This window comes from Nipponia nippon, unplaced genomic scaffold, assembly GCF_047370975.1.
Source record: "Nipponia nippon isolate SJK-2023a ecotype South Korea unplaced genomic scaffold, ASM4737097v1 scaffold_8, whole genome shotgun sequence".
NCBI lineage: Eukaryota > Metazoa > Chordata > Aves > Pelecaniformes > Threskiornithidae > Nipponia > Nipponia nippon.
The window spans coordinates 36,964,108-36,983,200 of NW_028262402.1; the positions used below are offsets into that span (position 1 = coordinate 36,964,108).

Here is a 19,093-nt window from a genome sequence, read left to right on the forward strand (position 1 = left end):
GTCAAAAGCATCTGGTATGGGAACACAGTACAGCACAGACCATTTCCCTGTAGTTACACTACATATTTTTCACAGTGTTTTCACAGTTAACTTGTATTATGCGATTAAGAAACAAGCTGAACAATGAGAAAGCTAGCAACCCCTTCTTCCCCACAGTTATGCAAAGAATGCCTAAATGTATTTCTTCTGCACACAGAAGCTGAACAAACTCCTCATTGTTTTCCTTTATGGAAAAGAAGCTGAAAGAGACAAGCCTTCCTTCCACACTGGAAGCAGTAAAAAAGCATTTAATACATAAAATACCTAACACAATTTCACTTGTATTCATGCTGATGCAACTTAGTGAACGCTTTCAATTAGCTAAGGCATATGGAGCTAACAAACTCTCAATTTACTCACAGTGGGATTTGGTTGCTAGTAAAGGTGCATCAGGAATGGTCCTGTAAGAAAGTCATCTGCAATTTGTTCAGCAAACCTCGTGGTTTTTCTCATTGCTGAGATGCCTGGGTTTGGACACAAAGCCTGGAAGCAACGTGACTGCTCCAGATCTCTGTACCTATCACCCAGAAGTGAGTGCTACTTTTATTTCAGTTACTACTATTGTTTCTATCTTTTACTGAAGCAATCAATGAGGAAAGCCTACCAAAGACATCACTGCCTGGCCCATCCTCACCAGCAGTTTAACTTACCACGCTTTTCTGGTTTGCTTTAAGAGACGCAAAACTGCATTCGGCTGTTTTCTCAGGCTTTCTGGTCAACTCTGTTGTATGCAGTATTCACAAAGCTGGCATGACTTTTTGGTTTTTTTTATTAACATTTCTTAGGGATGGGATTTTTTGAGAGGGCTGCTCAAGTTTCAGTTAACTGAAACCTAACTTTCTAAACTAAATCCTGAAGGAAATTTAGCCATAAGTCATGTGTATTAAATAGCAAAATGAATTATGAAAATAAAAACTAACAATAATGGGAGAGCATAAAGATCCTCTTTCTCTTCCATTAACAAAGGGAAGTCTGAGCAACACTCTGAAGTGCCAGGCACGCTAGTGAAGGAGAAACGTGACAACTGTAATCTTATTCTGAGAAGTAGCAAAGGAGCCTTTTGTCTCACATGCTGCAAAATCTGATACTTCACTGTTTCAAGGCAAAAGACTTGTTATTATCGAACAGGCTGGATTACCCTTTCATGGGAGACAATGCATCTCCAGATGTATGCATAATGACAATAAAGGCACTGAAACATTAACTGGAGTAGCCATCCCAGAGTGCAAAAATTACGCCAAGTCCTCCAGCAGTGTCTCGCACCTGTTCGTTGTAGCAAATTGATTTTCACCATTCTCCTCTCCGTTCTTGGAGAAGCTATTTCCCAAACCTAATCCTCTGCTCTCAAACTTAACTGCCCAATGCATTATGAGCGCTGTGGAACAGCTTGCTTTCACCACATGTGCTTTTACACTCAACTAGTCATCTTTCAGCAGTGAAAACTCAATCATTTCTATGTTTTAGAAGTTGTGTTAAAAGCTGAGCAGAGAAGGAGATTTTCAGCTAATTCAAAGGCAGTATTTATGTCTAGCTGAAAAAAATACTTAAGTATCTTTTTGATTAAAAATTTAAAGAAATCTAATCCAGCATTGATGTTGTTTTTATGGTTTGGGCCCCAACTCCTTAAACTTGGTTAAAAAGTTTTCAGATACGGCATTTATCTATCACACTGACAAAACAACTACAGAGTGTTCATTATAAAGTGATACAAAGAGTTAAGTTTGTTAATTGCTCAGCTACATCAACTAAATCCAGAATGGTTATGCAAAATTTAACTTACTTTTACAAAATAATTTTACCACAATTTTGCCTACTAAGGCCTCTTAAAGTACTGCTAGCTCTTTAAAGAAAAAAAAAAAAGTCATTCATTACAACAGACATCAAAAACACGTGTCATATTTCAAGCATATTTTATTTTGTACAAAGCATTCCGCCTTGTTTGCAAGCCTCATTTTGGAAACTGTAAAAGTTTTCCAACTATCTCACTCAAGTGAAAACACAGGTCACCCCAAGGATAGGTGGAAAAGAGGTTGCAGAATCACTGCCTTAGCCATTACAAACTAAAAATAATGAAACAAAGCCATAAGAAGATACTTAGCACAATCAAAAGATTTACTATATAGTTTTCCATTACAACAGGAGTAACCATTTCAACACTTCCTTCCCTCTTCCTGTGTTAATTTGAAATTCTCTAGCTGAAAGAAGGATCTTTTCTATGCTGTAGAGCAGCCACTGACTCTTCTTTAAAATTAAGACACATTGATAAACTGATTCAAATTATTGACTTGTTTATTTCCACTCTGTGGAAGTCTTCAGATAGCACCACACAAATGCAAGTGTAGTAGTTGGCTATCTGGCCAGTTACGCCCTGGAGAGTGTGGTTATTTGGTTGCACAAATAACAGTTTGAGTAAAATGCAGGGGGGCTGAAAATCTGTCTCAACTATTTAAATACCACCTTCCCGTGCAAGTTTCCATACACTTGAATTTTTCCATGTAACACTTTTTCTTTCTCCACCCAAGGTTTGCCATTTCCTTTTGACCTGTGCCTGTGCTGTGTTCCTTTAAAAAACAAAGGAAAACAAAAATGTTGAGATCAAAGGCCCCAGGAGACCATTTGCAATTAAAAACACCAGAGAGGACTGGCACCTGTCACCAGGATTTCCTAAACACACAGAAGCAGGAGGTCTCCTAAAGGAGCTCATGATCTGGGCACCTCCTCCTGACAGTGCAGTCCTAGACAAGAACACCACCACTTTTACAGTTGTACTGTAGTATACAGAGCGATGCAGTATTTTACTGTACAGCTTGCTTCACAGTGATCTCAGTAAAAGTCAAGTTCTTGCACAATATACAATTGATTACCTTACCTAACAGAGCTATACAGAATTCAATCTGTACAAATCTGTTATTTGCCATGCCATTCATGCAGGCTGCTATCTCATTATCCTCAAACTTTTCGCCTTTCAGCCTTCAACAGGGTATTATGCAATATTTTCAAATCCATTATTCACCACAGCTTTTAGTCAGGGCCACACATAAGTATGAACGTCCAGCTCACCAGTACTAGGGAAGCTTCCAACACACGGATTTGGCTAGAGCATCTTGTTACCACCCATCTGCTGGAAGGCTATGCTATTTGCATGTCACTCTTTTGCAAGAATAGTGCTACTCCCCACAATCCAGATTTCTGTTTATGCACCCCTTCCCACAGCATAAGCAAGCAAGCACTTCTCCTACTCATCACAACAGCCAACTCAGCTTCAACCACCTTAAAAAAAAAAAGTTTATTTTGCAGAGCATCTAAGCAAAACCAGTGATTACCTGCAAGTCTGGCTCTGCCAACAGAGCATCTGACTGTATGGACAGCAAACCCCAGCAGGCAGGCAGCAACGAGCTACTGAACAGGCGGCAACATCTCCAGTCTCCTCATGTGTTCCTTCACCACTTTTAACTTGTGCCACTATTACCCACTCATACAAACCTACTCCGTTCCACACTGGCAGAAACTAGAAACATATGCACTGTACAACCAAGGGATAACATCTGAACCTCCTGAGATGTGAGCGTGCACTCAGAAGCAAGCAGCGGGCTTATCTGTTACTCAGTTTGGGGCTGGTTTCCTGGAAACGAATTGGATTCTTTCACGAGGTAATTCAAAACACAACCTGACACCACCCCAAACGCGGGAAATATGTCAAGATATTTCACACTTCCCTGCTGTCAAATGGTTAGTGTAACAAAACACGTCAAACACATGAGAAAACTCCCGCACTTTTGCACCTTCTCAAAACTTTGTAAACAAAGTACGCTTACTTCCATGCAGTGCAAAGAAATTAATGCTTGCCTTAAAGCATATTTTAAGGATGCATAGATCACAGGTCTTAAAAATAAAATGAAAGAGATACTAGAAGAAACCCCACTTCTGTTGCTGTGGGCTATCAAACACTATCAGCTGTAGTGCTGACCTATTACTGCACCATTTAATCTCAGAGTATATAATTGCCGTTAAGGAAAAGACTGAGGAAGGGTGGGGGAAAACCACAAACATCAAGAAAAATATTCCCCCACGCAATACAGCGCCACATTGGTTACTGCTGTTCTCCTGGCACAGGCGCTTGTCTCGTATGAGATCAAAGCGCAGTGAGAAACCCAAGAGAGGGGAAAGGGACAAGAAGTCAGTATTAAAAAGCTCCCAAGTAGCTACAATTACTGAACAGAACGTGGTGTAAAGCGAACTCCTAAAGTATGACGTGCACACCTTTACAAGCCTCCAAGCTGGTCAACTACAACAGAGATAACTAATTCCAGAACAATGTTTCAAGTGCCTTAGAAGTCTGCAGTTCAACAAGTCTTAACCTCATCATTAAGAAAATCAGTGGTTCCCAATAGACACATTGGGCGTCCACACGCTCTCCTATCTGGTTCCACATTTTCTTCCACTGCCTTGTTTTGAAATTACACCTATTCACTATGATAATAGACAGCACTTTTGTAGGAACCTACTTTTCCACTCATATGTGCAAAAGCTGGAAAGAATATGTCCTCAGTAAAACACATTAACACAGTTGAGTAACTGTTGGAAATCACAACAATGTTTATAACAGCCTGAAAAATCCCAGCTGACTTAAAAACGTGTAAAAACTCTGGACATCTTCTATCACATCCACAGTTTGCTGCACGCCACCACTTCTCCCTTGCCCAGCAGTTTCAGAAGAAAAATCAGAGGACAAACAGCAACAGTCAGTGAGAAACAGAGATACAAACATGGTAAGAATTACAAAACTTTGTTCAACATAAGTTATATTGTACCAGATTTTCTGAATTTCCTGTGTAGCAATTATTAATTTTTACTGAATTTTCTGGCACAGAGAAAATGCACAGAATTGCATGATATGCAACCACTGGAAACTACTCAAGCTGAGGAACATATTTCCTAAAACAAGTCCTTCCAAAGTACCACAGATCAAGAGACAGAAGTGCAAGCATGCACAATATTTACAGTATATGACAAGGTCTGTAGATAGAAGTCATCTTCATCAGCTGGTCTAATGAAATCCTTTGAGCACAGAAGCCTCTCTCCAGTTCAGAAGCAAATTTCAAATCCATATACAAGTAGGGAAAGATTAATTACATATGTTTAGGTGATATGCAAAACAATTTACTTATTATCTATGGATTAGAAAGGACGCTGGGACAGAGGAGAGAGGATGATAAGATTGCTTCCCAAGGAAAGGAGACAGGTAATTTGTAGCCTCTGGAATATTTGTCTGTGGGAACAAGTATGAAATTACAGTACGCCAAGCAAAACCACTCTTGGGTTCATGGTTTACGGCATACAGGAGAGCCATGAATTTAGTTCCTACCCTCTTCTGAAGGTGTTTGGTAGATCTCCATTAAGCATGAGGCTGAAAGATCAGAGGCAAAGTGTTTTTTTGTATAAGCAAAATGGTTCCCCTCTCCAATGACAACTGGGCTTTTGTCCTTCACCCACAGTTTGTGTGAATAAGCTCTGCAGCAGTCACTTGGTTTCACTTACATAATTGTCAGGAAAGCATTTGATGCAGCAGATGAAATATCTAACTTTTCAAAAAGTTCATTTACAAAATTTAGGGATTTTCATAGCTCTGCAGAGATGCGTCTTACTGCAGAAACTGCAGGGACGTGTTGGTCTTTTCCAATTCTTGGACACCAAACACTATCCTACAAGCATTTAAGTGTTCTTAACTGACCCAGACATTGCTATTTTCAGTCTGCTCTAATACGTTTGTAGCATCTTCAGATCTTGCCCACTGAAACAAAGAAACATAAGCTAGAAGCCACAGCATCGAACTGTGGTCCGTGTATCTAAAACGATGCCCAACACTTCCAATGACTTCAATTTTTTTCCCCTTTGTTTGTTTTTGACACAGTTATTCATTATAAATCACTTACAAATTGGAGAACTCTATTCTGTTTTTCATTCATTGTTAAAACAATAGCACATTCTGCTGGAGGAAATTATTCAGAAACCATTTGGTGCTTTGCATACAAGTGAATTGACCAATGACTTAATACTTAAGGATCCAAGAGAGCACACTAGGAAATACAGCACGTTTGCTGAAATAGGCAACATGAATGGAGTAATTTTTACTGTTTCTCTCATTTTCAGAAATGAAAGATTTAATAACTTGCATAAGAGATCAAGACTGGAAACTTGCATTTTAATCATGCATCTGCCATCAGCTTGCTGCGCGAGTCACAGCTTATTTGGGCCCCAAGCCTGTAACATGAGAAAAAAAAGCAGTCACTAACCTCACAGGGATGTTGTGAGGATTAGTTTAGAGAACACTTTGGTCTCCCTCAGCTCAGCAATGCATCTGAGTACAAGCCTAGTTTTAAGCAAATAAATAGCTCTGTTTAAGTCAACAGCTACCACGTGAAAGTAACGGATTTGCAGCATTCACCTTAGAGAACCTGAAGAAGATGGTAAGGAAAAAAACGAAAAGCAGGAAAAGAAATTTTTTTTAAACTACTTCTCATATTGACGATAAGAAGAAGTGGTACCTACAGATATCTGCAGTTTCTAGAAGAACACAAATCCCATCCACAACAGCTACAGCTTAGGACTTCACTGCAGAAATTTTTTCTATGTAATGGTAATAGACTTCAGAGAAGTGAAGTCCAGTTCCAGCACTACCTTGAATCACTGATGAAACAGAGCTCTGGCCTGCAATCCATTCAAAAGGAGAAAGGTGAGATTAGATATCTATTTTCTTCTTATTAAATTAGAAAAGGTCTCATAAACAGATTATCAGCATATATGACAGTACAGATTATAATAGGCAGCAGGGAAAAGAGTCAGATCCCATATTTAGCCTTGGTCGGCAGACATAAGCATAAATACTCCAAGAAACTCCTGAGTGTATTGATAGAATCATTTAATAATCAGTGGGTTGTCATGTTTAAATTATATTTAAAACATGAATCAGTAGCATAACATGCTCTCTTCCATATCAGTATATGCATTTCTTTCTTCTCCATCCTGGTTCTTTGTACTTATCTTGGTTTTCTCTCAGGTGAAGCTCTCAAGTTCTTATAATTTTTTTTCAGTCCAACTCAAATTTCAGTAAATGATATGCTACCCCTTATACTTGAAGCATTGTCTCTGCAGTTTTTAATTGTGCATCAGCCAGAAAGAAAACAATGCTGCTTGAGAAGCTGAATTGCTGTAGCTGCACACCCACATTCTTTTAGAGTTGTCTTGCATTTGTATGAGCCAAGTAAAATGAGTTTGCATTAAAAGATAATTAAGCTAAGAGCTCCGAATCACATCCACTGAGCAAACAGCTGTGACATCAGCACCTCTTAGCTGTTCAAACCCCCAAAGGATTCTTCATCCTGGAGAAGGGTGACTAAGAGAGAGGATATATGACACAGGTCCATAGTCAGTAGTGCTGAGAATGCAAATGACTGTGCATATCTCTTCCAAAGGAAAAAAAAAAAAAACAAACCAAACCATAAAGAGGTTTCTGAACCTGACTCAGTACTGGGTGCTATGGACTTCAAGAATTTATGTAGGTTCAAAGAGCAACAAGGCTGCAGAACAGAAGTCAGTCGAGGATTATTGCATAAATAATACTGCCTTGAGCGTAGGAAGTCCTCGAACTGTAAGCTGTTGGAAGCTGGAAGCAGTAGTATCATTATGTAGTATCTTTACCAGACATCTATTACTCATCACCGTCAGGCATTGGGTAATTGTCTGGATGGACACTTTGTCTGATAGGATGTGGCCATTCTTCTACTATGCTTTAAGATCTCATTTACCTGTCATCTTCTGCCCCCACTTTTCCAAAATCACCTCCTTCTATAGGGGCCAAATCCGCCCTCAGCTAAGCCACTGCAATTGTCTGTTGACATTATCAACTCAAAATACACCTTTACCGGATGGCTTAGATTAACGTGCCTGACATACGGTAGCTGAAACATAGGAACAGTTTTCATTTTGCTGTAGGAACAGTGGCCTCCAGCAGAAGGGCAGGGCACATACCAGCTAAATCCACGAGGACAAAGCCATAGAAGTAACAGTCTTGTGAAAAGAGTTTCTACAGGTAAGCTAACGCAGGATAACTTGACTCTGTGTCTGAATGCCAACATCCTCTATGGCTCTAAGGAATCACAGGAATCACAGAACTACGCGAGTTGCGAGCCTGGTGAATAATGTACAGTGATTTAACTTATACAACACAAAACTCTTGTACAATTTTAGAAAAAAAATTTCCATAATTTCCCTTCTATAAAAATCACAAACAGCATATTTGGGATATCTCAAAACAGAAGCAAGTCTTCAAAAGCAAAACAAAGCCTTCTAATCCGCCATTAAGTATGCATTCTGCTGAGCTGGTGGCTGCATTCATATTTTGGATTACTGTGGTAAATTCCTTTCTAGGAAACTCCAAGAACTTTGCACCCAACAGCCAAGCCCTGCAATATCCTGCCAGGTATAGCTAGTCATTTTGCATGACTGCACTACTCTTCCCCGCCCCCCCCCCCCTTCTTAATGCCATGCACCAAAAAGATAGAAGAGCTATTAGTACATTCCCTTTTGTCAACCTACTTCACAACAAAGGAATAAAATCAGCTACAAGTTCTAAAGTATACATTCTTTAATGTATTCAGTATTTCCTTTCCATATTGGCAAATACATGACTTTTCTCCCTCACATCTTTCTTCAAGGTATATAGTTTTCTACTCCTTCTCCATTTCCTTTCTCGGTATTACTATTCCAAGAAAATATTTCTGTGGATTTCTACACCCACATGTACAAACAATTCATTCCCATTTATCTTGCCAAAAACATCTCCATTAAATCAGTAGTGAAATCCTTTTTAGTAAAAATAAGCTGAGAATGGATCAAGTCTGACCATGATTTGATTCCAAACAAGAAACTGTAATTTAAAATCCAGACTTTAATCACGTTTTGATATATACTTTAGGTGATTTTATAGAACTGCCTTGCTAACGCAAAGAACGAACTTCACTGATATACTTCAGACTATGCTCCTATCATATAATTTTTTAATATATAGAAAGCGAGATTTACCGGATGATAATTTTCCCTCTAATTTCTGTCCGCAGTTTTTAAATCATTGGTGCAAGCACGCAGAAGGTGAAGAACAGAGTTGCCACAAGCGCTGTGGGACAGGCTTCCTTGCAGAGATGCATGATGTGGCCCATCCGCCGAGGAGCTCCTTTAGCTGTAGGGCAGGGGTAGCAGGGGTGTACCTCTACAGCTGTGGAGGCTGTAGCGTCAGCCCCCAGCAAACACTGGGGAACAGGTTCCCCCTCCTCCCCAGCTCCCCCCCATCTCCTCTGCAAGGCAGAACAAAGAGGAGGTGGAGCTCTGATCCCAGCAAAGAGGGTGGTCAGTGCCTTTCCAGGGGTAAAGAAGCAAAGGGCTACCTCATACTCAACAGGTAAGATAAACATAACCGAGTCACTGAATAACATCCTTGACATTTCTAATACCTGTCTTTCTTTCCTCACGTGGAAGAAGAACAATGACCTGCAGAACACTGCTCATTTTCTGCAAACAAGACTTCTACACCAAGAAGCTGAACTGACTTACTTCAAAATGCACTAAAATAGTATGCTAAAACTGTTTATTAAAGATTTTTCTGCAACATGCTGGACACATGACAAAGGAAGTTAATGATGGTGCTTGGTATTGAAAGCGAATTAGTAAGTTATTTGTAATTAAAGAACATTTCTAGTCCAGATCGTCCAAGGTATGCAGGCATCTATTTCCATCTTTGGTGATGAGAATGTTGTTTTCCCGTATTTAAATCAGACTGAAAAGCATCTGTCCCAGTGCACCCTATCATTACTCAAGTAAACAAAACCTCCTAACCTGCTTTCAAGTACAAGCTATTCAAACATGTTGATAAAAAAAATTTTTAAAAAAATCAAGCTGTAAAATAACTAAGGAAATCCCACAGTTTGTTCTTCAAGCTTCTAGGATTAGTAGATCTCCTTGTGCTGTATCTGTTTTTATATTCACGCCTTAGAGGAAAAACAACATTTTTCTTCCCCTGTCCCATCCCCTGGTTTGTCAACTTGGAAGAAATGTGAACTCTGCCACCAAATGGTAACTCTTTCAGTCATGGGACCAGTTACAACTGGGAAACCTTTAGTGGATTTTCCAGGGCCTGCTGAAAATAACAGTTTTTCCACACAGGGGTCACCATCGTCTATTGCTTACTGTCTCCACCAATTAGCAACAAGTCTGATGAACAGGTTAAAAGCTTCCAGCCAACCTTCACCACCACTTTCCCCACAAAATATTGTGGGGGCAAAGTGTTAATGTTCATAATTAAAAAAACCTACAGTCTGCCACTGAAAAAGTACCTATCCTCAAACAGCACACACCACAGCTACTGTTCAGATCAGATGCTAAATTTCAGAAGACGCTCCTGCAATCTCACTTCAGCAAGGATCTCACATCAGTCCTCTCGTCTCCATCTCTGCCCCCCTCCCTGGTCCCCCTTTTTCTTCTTTTTCTTCCTGAATCCATTCATAGCTGGGGGCATTACTTGTGCTTTAGATAAAACTGTTATTCTTCTGGACACTTCACCTCGCTCAAGCCTCTGGCACACCTCTGCTGGATGCTGTATTAGCAGGGACAGAAGCAAGCAGAGCAGGCGCAACAAACTTGTTCTGGCAGAAGATTTCACATTCGTGCAGGCAGCGCGCAGGATCCATGTAGACAAAGCACCTCTGAGAGGTACAGACTCCTAAGAACAAAGATGAACCTCCCCTCCTCCCTACTGCTACCCATTGGCCATTTCACACCAGTAATGCAGATACGCTGTTACAAATCTTTTTCTGTGATTCATCAAAACTTGACTGATGCCGTCCAGAAATTTGAAGTACTGCTTTATCTTCCTTATTGTCAAGCCCCAGGCACTATTTCATTTTTTATAACTATTCAGCAATATGAAATCTCTTCCCTTTTAAAGAATCCATGCCACTAATTCATGTTTAAAATATAAACAAGGATAGTATTTTCAGCACACACCCCTCATCTAAGCTTGTTATGCAGCACAAACGTAGTGGATTCATCACCACACACCCTGTTTTATTAGAAGGGTTGAGATGTACAACTCCCACTCTGTTTTTTCCATGCCTCTGGGCAAGTAAAGTAGGCTGCTGGTCATCAGGCACAGGAAAGGCAATCCACAATAACCCAGGCACTCGGGGATGCCTACCAGGACAGGTCCTAGCGGAATTCCTGCCGTGGAAACAGTCTGAGCCTCGCCTCGCTTCCCAGAGCGATTGCGGGAGCATCTGACCAGGAGCGCTCACAAAAGCAAGGACACCCCGCTGCCCGCGCAACCCCCGCCGCGGCACCTGCCGCCAGGCCCCGCGGCGGGGCGCGGAGCCCACACCTGCCGGCACGGCGGGGCACCGCCCGGCGGCACACACCGCCTCCGCGCCCGGCGCCCGGGACGCGCTCGCACGGCCCCGGGCGGAGCAGCCGGCTCCTCCGGGCAGCCGCGGCTGCGCCCGCCGCCGGCCGGCCCTGCCCGCCCGGCTGCCGCTGCCGCCTCCCCCGCTCCCTCTCCTCTCCTCTCCTCTCCTCTCCTCTCCTCTCCCCTCCCTCCTTCTCTCCCCTCCCGCCGGCCCCGGGAACAAAAGAGGCCGGTGCCGTAGCGGCCGGCCGGGCAGCCGCGGCAGGCCGGCCCGCGCCCCGGCGGCTCGCCTGCGCCGGCAGCCCCGTCCCGTCCCGTCCCGTCCCCTCCCGTCGCGCCCCGCCGCTCCCGGGCCCCGCCGCCGGCCCCGGCCCCGCCGCCGGCCCCGGCCCCGTCCGGGCGCGCACTCACCTGGGCCCGGCGCGGCGCGGCGGCGCGCTCAGGGCGGCGGCATGGCGCTCCCCGCCCTGGACACGGCGGGAGGCCGCCCGGCTGCTCGCCACCTCCCGCCGCTCCCCGCCCCGGCTGCCGCCCTTACGCAACTGGCAGCGGCCGCAGCCCCCCCGGGGCGACGATCCCCGGCCCCGAAAGGAGGCGGCTGCGCCCCGCCGCCGCCGCCCCGCCTCCCGCCGCCCCCCGCCCCCGCGCCGGGGGAGGAGCGGGGCCGCCCCTCGCTCCGCGCCGGGACCGCCCGCCCCTCGCTCCGCCTGGCGCCGCCGTGCCCGGCCCGGCCCGCCCCGGGCCGCCGCAGCGGCGGCGCCCCCGGCCCCGTACGGCCGCGCCCGGCCGTGGAGGTGCCCGGCCGGCCCCGGCCCGGCGGGACTGCAGCAGCCCCGGCCCGCCCAGCCGCCGGGAAGGGGCCGGTTGCCGCCTCCCGCAGCAGCCGGGGCTGGGGGGGCGGGAGCGGGCACGGGGGCACTTTGCACCCCTGCCCTGAGCCACGGCTCTCCTCCGGGCGGCGCGGAAAGAAGCTAAATTACAGCTAAAATACCAAACACGGCGTTAGATGCCCACGTCCGGTTAAAGAAAATTCCCCAATGTAAGCGCGCAGGTGCTGCCAGGGGAGGTGCGAAGGGCCCCCGTCGTACCTGCCCTCGCAGGTGAGGGAGAGGGGGGACAGCGACTGTCGGGCTGTCGCCGGGACCGCGGCAGGGAGGGACGGCGGAGTAAATCAGAGGCAACGCTCGTGAAAAGCAGAAAGGCAGGAGGCGGTTGTCACCACACGTAGGCTCACTGGGCTGAAAGGAGACGGAGAATAAAGTTACTTACAAGAGTCGCAGCCTGGGCAGTCTCTGACCTGGGAAAAGAGCTGGCTGGAAAATCTGAATCCGCTTTCTGGGAACTTATTTTTTTTTTAAAAGTCTGATTTGCAGTAAAATCAAACTAAACCCAAAAATGTCCTGAATTTCAAGGAACCAGAGCCTGCAGCTGTTCCACAGCAAAGAACATCAGTCTGGTTTAGAAACTCAGAGGGACTTTGAAGCTCCAGGACTTACCTTTGCTGGGGACCCCCGATCTCCAGGTCACCGCAGCCTCCCAGGCTGTCAGCTTTGATGTAGATCTGACAACGGGCTTCTCTTAAGTTTGGGACCTCCCACCGTTTCCAGCGCACCGAGGCTGGGCCAAACTCATTACCAATCAAAAAAAAAACCCAAAAAAAACCACCAAAAAAAAGCAAGCACCCTAATCAGATTCGAGATGCTTTCAATGAAATGGTTCGGGAAATACAACCAGCGTTTTCCAACATAATTATTTCCTTGGGAAAATTCCAGACAGCTGGAAACGAAGTGCTAACTCGGTTATATTCCCATAAACGCTGCCCCACGTAACTTTAGTTCCAGCGACTTCTTTGTTTACCAGTAAGCATTGCCTGTTTGCTTACAGCATATGGAGACATCTAGTGACTAAATAATAAACTGCAAATCAACTCCAATTAGTCTGAAATCTTAGAGACTGTACTAGGATCCTTCGCGTGCAGTATTTCACTAGGGCTGCAGCATTCAGGGTGGCACAACGGCAAACCACCGCGCAGCAAAATAGCAGTTGCCGTACGCGGGGACCATGATGGAATGAGCAGCTGCACTAACTCAAGCAGCGACTGTGCCTGCAGCTCCACCGCACAGCTTGAGCTTCAGGCCATAGCTTTCAGGACTGAGATTTAGGGCAATACTTTGCTCAAGACAGAGATTTCTCTGTATAGACACAAAAGGGGTTGGGACAGTTCCTAACTTGCCCTTCTCACTAAACCACAAAGAAGGAAGCCCTTAGGTGTATGGATAAGGCAGTTTCATCTTCACTTTGATCACGTCTCCGTGTTTCTGTTCCTTCTTCTTTAGCTTAATTTTTTTTTTTTTTTGAATGCCCAGGAGCACAATCCTTCTAACATGTGTGGTTGTAAATCTTTGCCTGATTTCAACAAATGCACATGCAAACTGAGTAGTTACTTTTGCCAGTGACTTTGGCTGAAATCAAATTGAAGGTAGTTTGTCTTTGTATAGCATGAAATTTAAATATTTCAGCTGAAAAAGATGCCCAGTTTAAAAAATAATTAGCATAGCACTGGACATCCACTTTACACATGCAATATTATGTTTGTCCATGAAATGCACGTGTCCAATTATTAATTCAGTTGTCTATTTGGATGGGCAAACTGTTCATGTAGAGTGAAACTGTAGCAAATAAGTAGTAGGTGTACTGTTTTTACTGCATGCATTGTTTTTAGTATGTGTCTGACCTTCTGGAAGTTGTTTTTTAATATCAAAACACTCTTTCAATTATCCTTTGTCATATAATCCTGTCTAAAAAATAATGCTGAATTATTCTTCAGGAACGCCAATTGTAACAAAATGTTCATGCATTTGTGGAAATCCCTGTATTCCATAAATTATTTAGGGTTAAGCCTGTCCTCTCCTTTGAGAAATTATTTTCACTTAATGCAGTACTTCCACAAAAAATATTTGTAAAGGTGATTTTGCCAGATGGATGGGTTTTCTGTTCTCATTAAATAATAGAACTAAACTCTTCAAATGTGTTACTGTTCAAATGCTTTTGTTTTTCACTAACACAAAGCACTGCTTATCCACTGGCAAGATAGGAGTCCAGGAACAGAAGGTATTTACTTTTTATATACCTGTATATGGAATGAAGAAATGCAGACTGCTGATCAACATTCTGAGTCATAAGACTGCAAGGAGCTCATTTCAGTGATACCTGGGTACATGGTTGCTAGTACTACTATATGGGAGCATAAAGTAGAAACACTTCTTCATACTTTAAGTAGTCTGAAGCTAAATATATTGCATTATGTACGTATGCATGTGCGTGTGTGTGTGTATATTTTAGACAACATACACAACACATACTTGTCAGTCTTAGGCAAATCAGAAATACCTGTCAGCTGTAAAAACACTAGATCTCTTATAGAATGGAATTATCACCCAACAGCTATAATTTTATAAGGTGATGGATACATTTGAATAAAACAATCCCTAAACCCAGTAAGTATGCAAAAGATTGGACTTTAGGATTACCTGACTATTTGAAATCTCTGCATCAAACCCAAATGGTGCACTAAAGCATTACATCTCCATCTGGTACGACTTCTTTCGTCATACTGCTTTGGGGTTAACCAGACAAAACCTTGGCCAAGTATATAATCCAAAACTTAAAAATAGCAAAAGATAGACTTGAAAGAGGTCATTGATGCAGTCACTATGGTCTGCTGATTTCAAAATAAGAGAGAAGGAAGCCAACTTTTGTCCTTCCAAACAAAAAGAGGTACTAGGAGATGGGGGGGACAGTGCTAAGTATATCCAGTTACTAGTTAAAATTATGTCCTATTCTCTGAATTCCCATCCAGACACTTGCAATTTAGAAAATCTTAATGTTGGTCTATTGAGATAAGAGAGCAAACATACGTATTTCTTTCCTTATTTAAGCCTTTCTGGCATATATCCCAGGTACGCTGTGGTAATACCTTTTCCATATAGTAGCTGTGTTTTAAATTATCGTACTAAACACATGGGTTTTTAACTGCCTCTCTGGGAGTCTAACACATCGGGTGGCAAAAAAAGTTAAATTCCTGAAATAATACAAAGGCTGCCTAGGCTGAGGGGAGGTTTGCTCTTGGTAAAAGCCTGTTCCTACTTTGACATACTGTGCTTCAAACAAAGTTAACAGCAGTTAACAAAATATAACAACAGTTTAAGAGAGAAGACAGGAGTTTAAAACGCATACTGGGGGAATGTAGAGATAATTTGCAACCAGGTTTTAGTAGGGAACAGTTTCAGCGTACCGTCTTCCCTTGCTCATTGAAGGATCATGCCTTTTTCTTTACACGTGTCAAAACAAACCCGTATACAACTCATTTGCCTTTTCAGGTCTACAAAAAAGTGTGAAGAAAGTTATTAGAGAATTCTTTTATTATTACCGAGTTAATAACATTAAAAGCAAACAACAACAACCTGTGTTATGTGGCAAACGCATTCACTCAGGAGTTCAGAAGTCTGGGCTCAGTCCTTATCTATCTTACACAAAAGGTCTTTTAAATCAGTGATAATGACCTTCCACCACAGCAGTGATGCTGACAGGAGACATGCGACTTCAAGACTGCAGTATCTCCTCTGGGTGCTTCAAGGATTTCACCAACTTCCCTAAAGCTTACCCTAATGACCCATTACTGAGTTCTACCTGAATCCTATCTTTCGTTCTCCCCCCTCACTTTGGCTGTTACCAAAAATTTTACAGTGGGGAAACATATGAGGATTTCAAGATTCTGGGTCATATAAAGATGAGAAACCATTGAAACCCAACAACAAAAACCAGTAAATTTTTAGTGTCTTTTAGGTTTTCTCCTCTGTAATTAGACACTGACAGCGAATCAGCAAAATAATTTCAAAATTCCTGTTAGTGAAGGGAGTATGGGCTGCACTGAAGGTTGAAAGGAGGATTCATAAATTGGGTTTTTAAAAGAATAGATGAAAATAAATATAAAGAGCAAATTAGAATGGGGTAACTGTGAGGAACCAGATATACATAGGTGGAAAGTATGAAGGGGAGCAGATAATTGAGACAAAAGGAAAAAGAAAAAAAAAACCAAAACAAAAAAACCACAATGCAAATACGGGTACAAGGAAGCTGTATTTTGCCTTTTATACTTCTCCTAAAGTGCAGTTTGATGAAACAAATTCATATTACATTAATTTTTAATATCGTCTGAAGAAAAGTCACAATTCTCTACCAAACCAATCTATTGACTCACATTAGGAAACACAGATAATATTTTCTCATTGTCTTTACATTTTAGTTCAATCTTATTAAAAACATGTGATTGTGATTGTCTTCCGTATTGAAACACTTTTTCCTTGGGAAGACTTCCTTTGAAAGGTGTCCACCTTCCAAGTCACTTCAATATTTATTGTAGTGTGAATTGGGTTGATATTTATGCCAATTTTACTAGCAAACTGTAATAGTAAATTTGGCTTACATTTAATGGAAATATCGATGGAAACTGACTGCTACCAGAAACATAATCATAAGTGCTATTGGTCCTATTTGCTTGTTTGGTCAAGAAACATAATCAATATGTACCCACATAAACTGTTAGGCTAGTCAATGCCATGAGAGTTGACTTTGGAGTGCTGTACTTGTAAGTCAAAAGCCACAGTCTACAGACCTTTACACATCTGTCAGAAATTCTTGATATACAACAGATGATGAGATGTTCCACAATCCAGAAGGCAGGCTAAAAATTGTTAAATACATAATTTCCTAAATTGCTTGCCAGACTTTAGTTGAGGCTATTTGGAATATCTATGATCATTTGTGTTTTGTCTCATGTGCTTGGTGTAATTGCTTTAAAATTATACACATAAAATTTCTATGCAATAAACTTATGTCCTGATTTTTTTGCTCTTTATTTTTATCTTAACAGGGAATTATTTTAGTTAAGTCTGTGAAATTTACAAGAAGAAAAGCAGAGCTTAAACCACAGATTTCTGATCTGCATTCGCATTAGCAGATATATACAAGTCAGCCAGATACATGACAAAATTGTGTTGTTTTAATCTTGGAGAAAGATGGAGAGTCTGACTTCCACTGTAGAGAAATGCATTTTAAGTGCTTAGCTTTTATGGTTATTTATTACATATCTGATTGAAGAGACAATATAAATATTTCCACAAGTAGAAATGCTCAGGCATATTACATAATTAAAAAGCATTAATGAATACCTCTGGAAAAAGAAAAAAGCTATAATGCTTCTAGATTGTTGCCAAAAACAGATGTGAAAAGTGGTGAAAACCTGTATGTTCTGGTAACTCACTTCCTCTGGGAAGAAACATATGCAGGTAGGAATACTTTTTGTGTCTTTGAAAATGTAACAGGTAAATGGCAACCTTAGGACTCCAAGGTTACGTTCATTTCCATGGCATTAAATCCGAGTTTGAAACAACTTCCCATCAAACACTGCAAGACACATTTCTTGCACAAGATGATTTGCTAATGCAAATCTTTGTACAAAGCTTTGGGGTCTCAACTCTGATATGCATTCAGACCATAGTGCTGAAAATTATACTCTTTTACAAAAACTTCTCTAAAACTCGGTGAAAATACATTTGACACACTTTGAAGTAATATTATAGAATAAGGCAGTTATGTTGCTTACCTTGTTTTGTACCAAAGCAATCATATGCATACGTAAAACTGAAGGGGTTTGTTTCCAGTAAATTTTCAGTTTTCTGTCAACACAGTATGTCACCAAATGGCTGACTGAACATTTTCCTTTTGAGAAAGAACAAATACAAAGGCTAATCACTGTTACAGGAAAAAGTTATCTGTTGGGTTCCCTGCATAGGATATCATCCTGACCTTTTGTTTTTTACAAAAAACAGGAACTGAAGTGTCTCACATGAATGACAGCCAAATGTAAAAACAAGAAGTATTTGTTTGCCCATCAGAAATGAATCCTTTGATTCTCAGAGGTGCATTTGCTGTGCTGCAGAACATGTATCAACTTAAACAACTGGAAGTTCAGGTTGAGATAATCAATAATCCTAAAAATCATGCCACTTTTTCAAAGTCAGCTCCTAAAACAATAGCTTGAGGTGAAAGTACAATGATCATTACTGGCTTTGCAGATCCATTTCTTTAAAAAAACATCAAGTCATATTAAAATAGGTGTCCCTATTCCAGAGCAGAGGTTCATGTAGCAAAGTAGCCTGTTTCCAACAGTAGCTGATGACAAGAGATGACAAGAGTATAAAAAAAATGTTAAGTAAACATACTTCAACACTTGGTGGACTACTTCCCCATCTTCCAATGATTTGCAGCCCTGTGTTGCTGTTGATATACTTCTTTTTACCAGCTTCTGTTAAAATAATCTGTTGCTTTCTGCACTCACATAAGTTCCTAGCATCCGTGATGTCCTGTGTCAAGGAGTTCTGCAGCATAACTCCTTCTTGTGCGAAGAAATACTTCTTTCTGTTGGGTTTGGAGCTTCCACTTACTCATTTCATATGATACTCTATAGTTTTTATGCTGAGAGAAACAGTCATTCCTTATTCACTTTTCCCATGCCACTCCATCACATTCTCCCAGGCTCATCTC

At 42.0% G+C, this 19,093-nt stretch overlaps 1 protein-coding gene across 4 annotated transcripts in view; it reads right to left on the bottom strand.

Annotated features, from left to right (window-relative positions):
• Window positions 1-13,003, bottom strand: part of CEMIP2 (cell migration inducing hyaluronidase 2) — a 51,067-nt gene extending 38,064 nt beyond the window's left edge. For 2 of the 4 annotated variants that reach the window (XM_087742314.1, XM_087742311.1), the window contains exon 1: window positions 11,900-12,087. The gene's annotated coding sequence lies outside the window, so the exon portion shown is untranslated. Of the gene's footprint in view, window positions 1-6,588; window positions 6,703-11,899; window positions 12,088-12,984 lie in introns of those variants that run through there. The other 2 variants (XM_087742312.1, XM_087742313.1) reach the window with 2 other exon arrangements.
• Window positions 13,004-19,093: the final 6,090 nt, after the last annotated feature.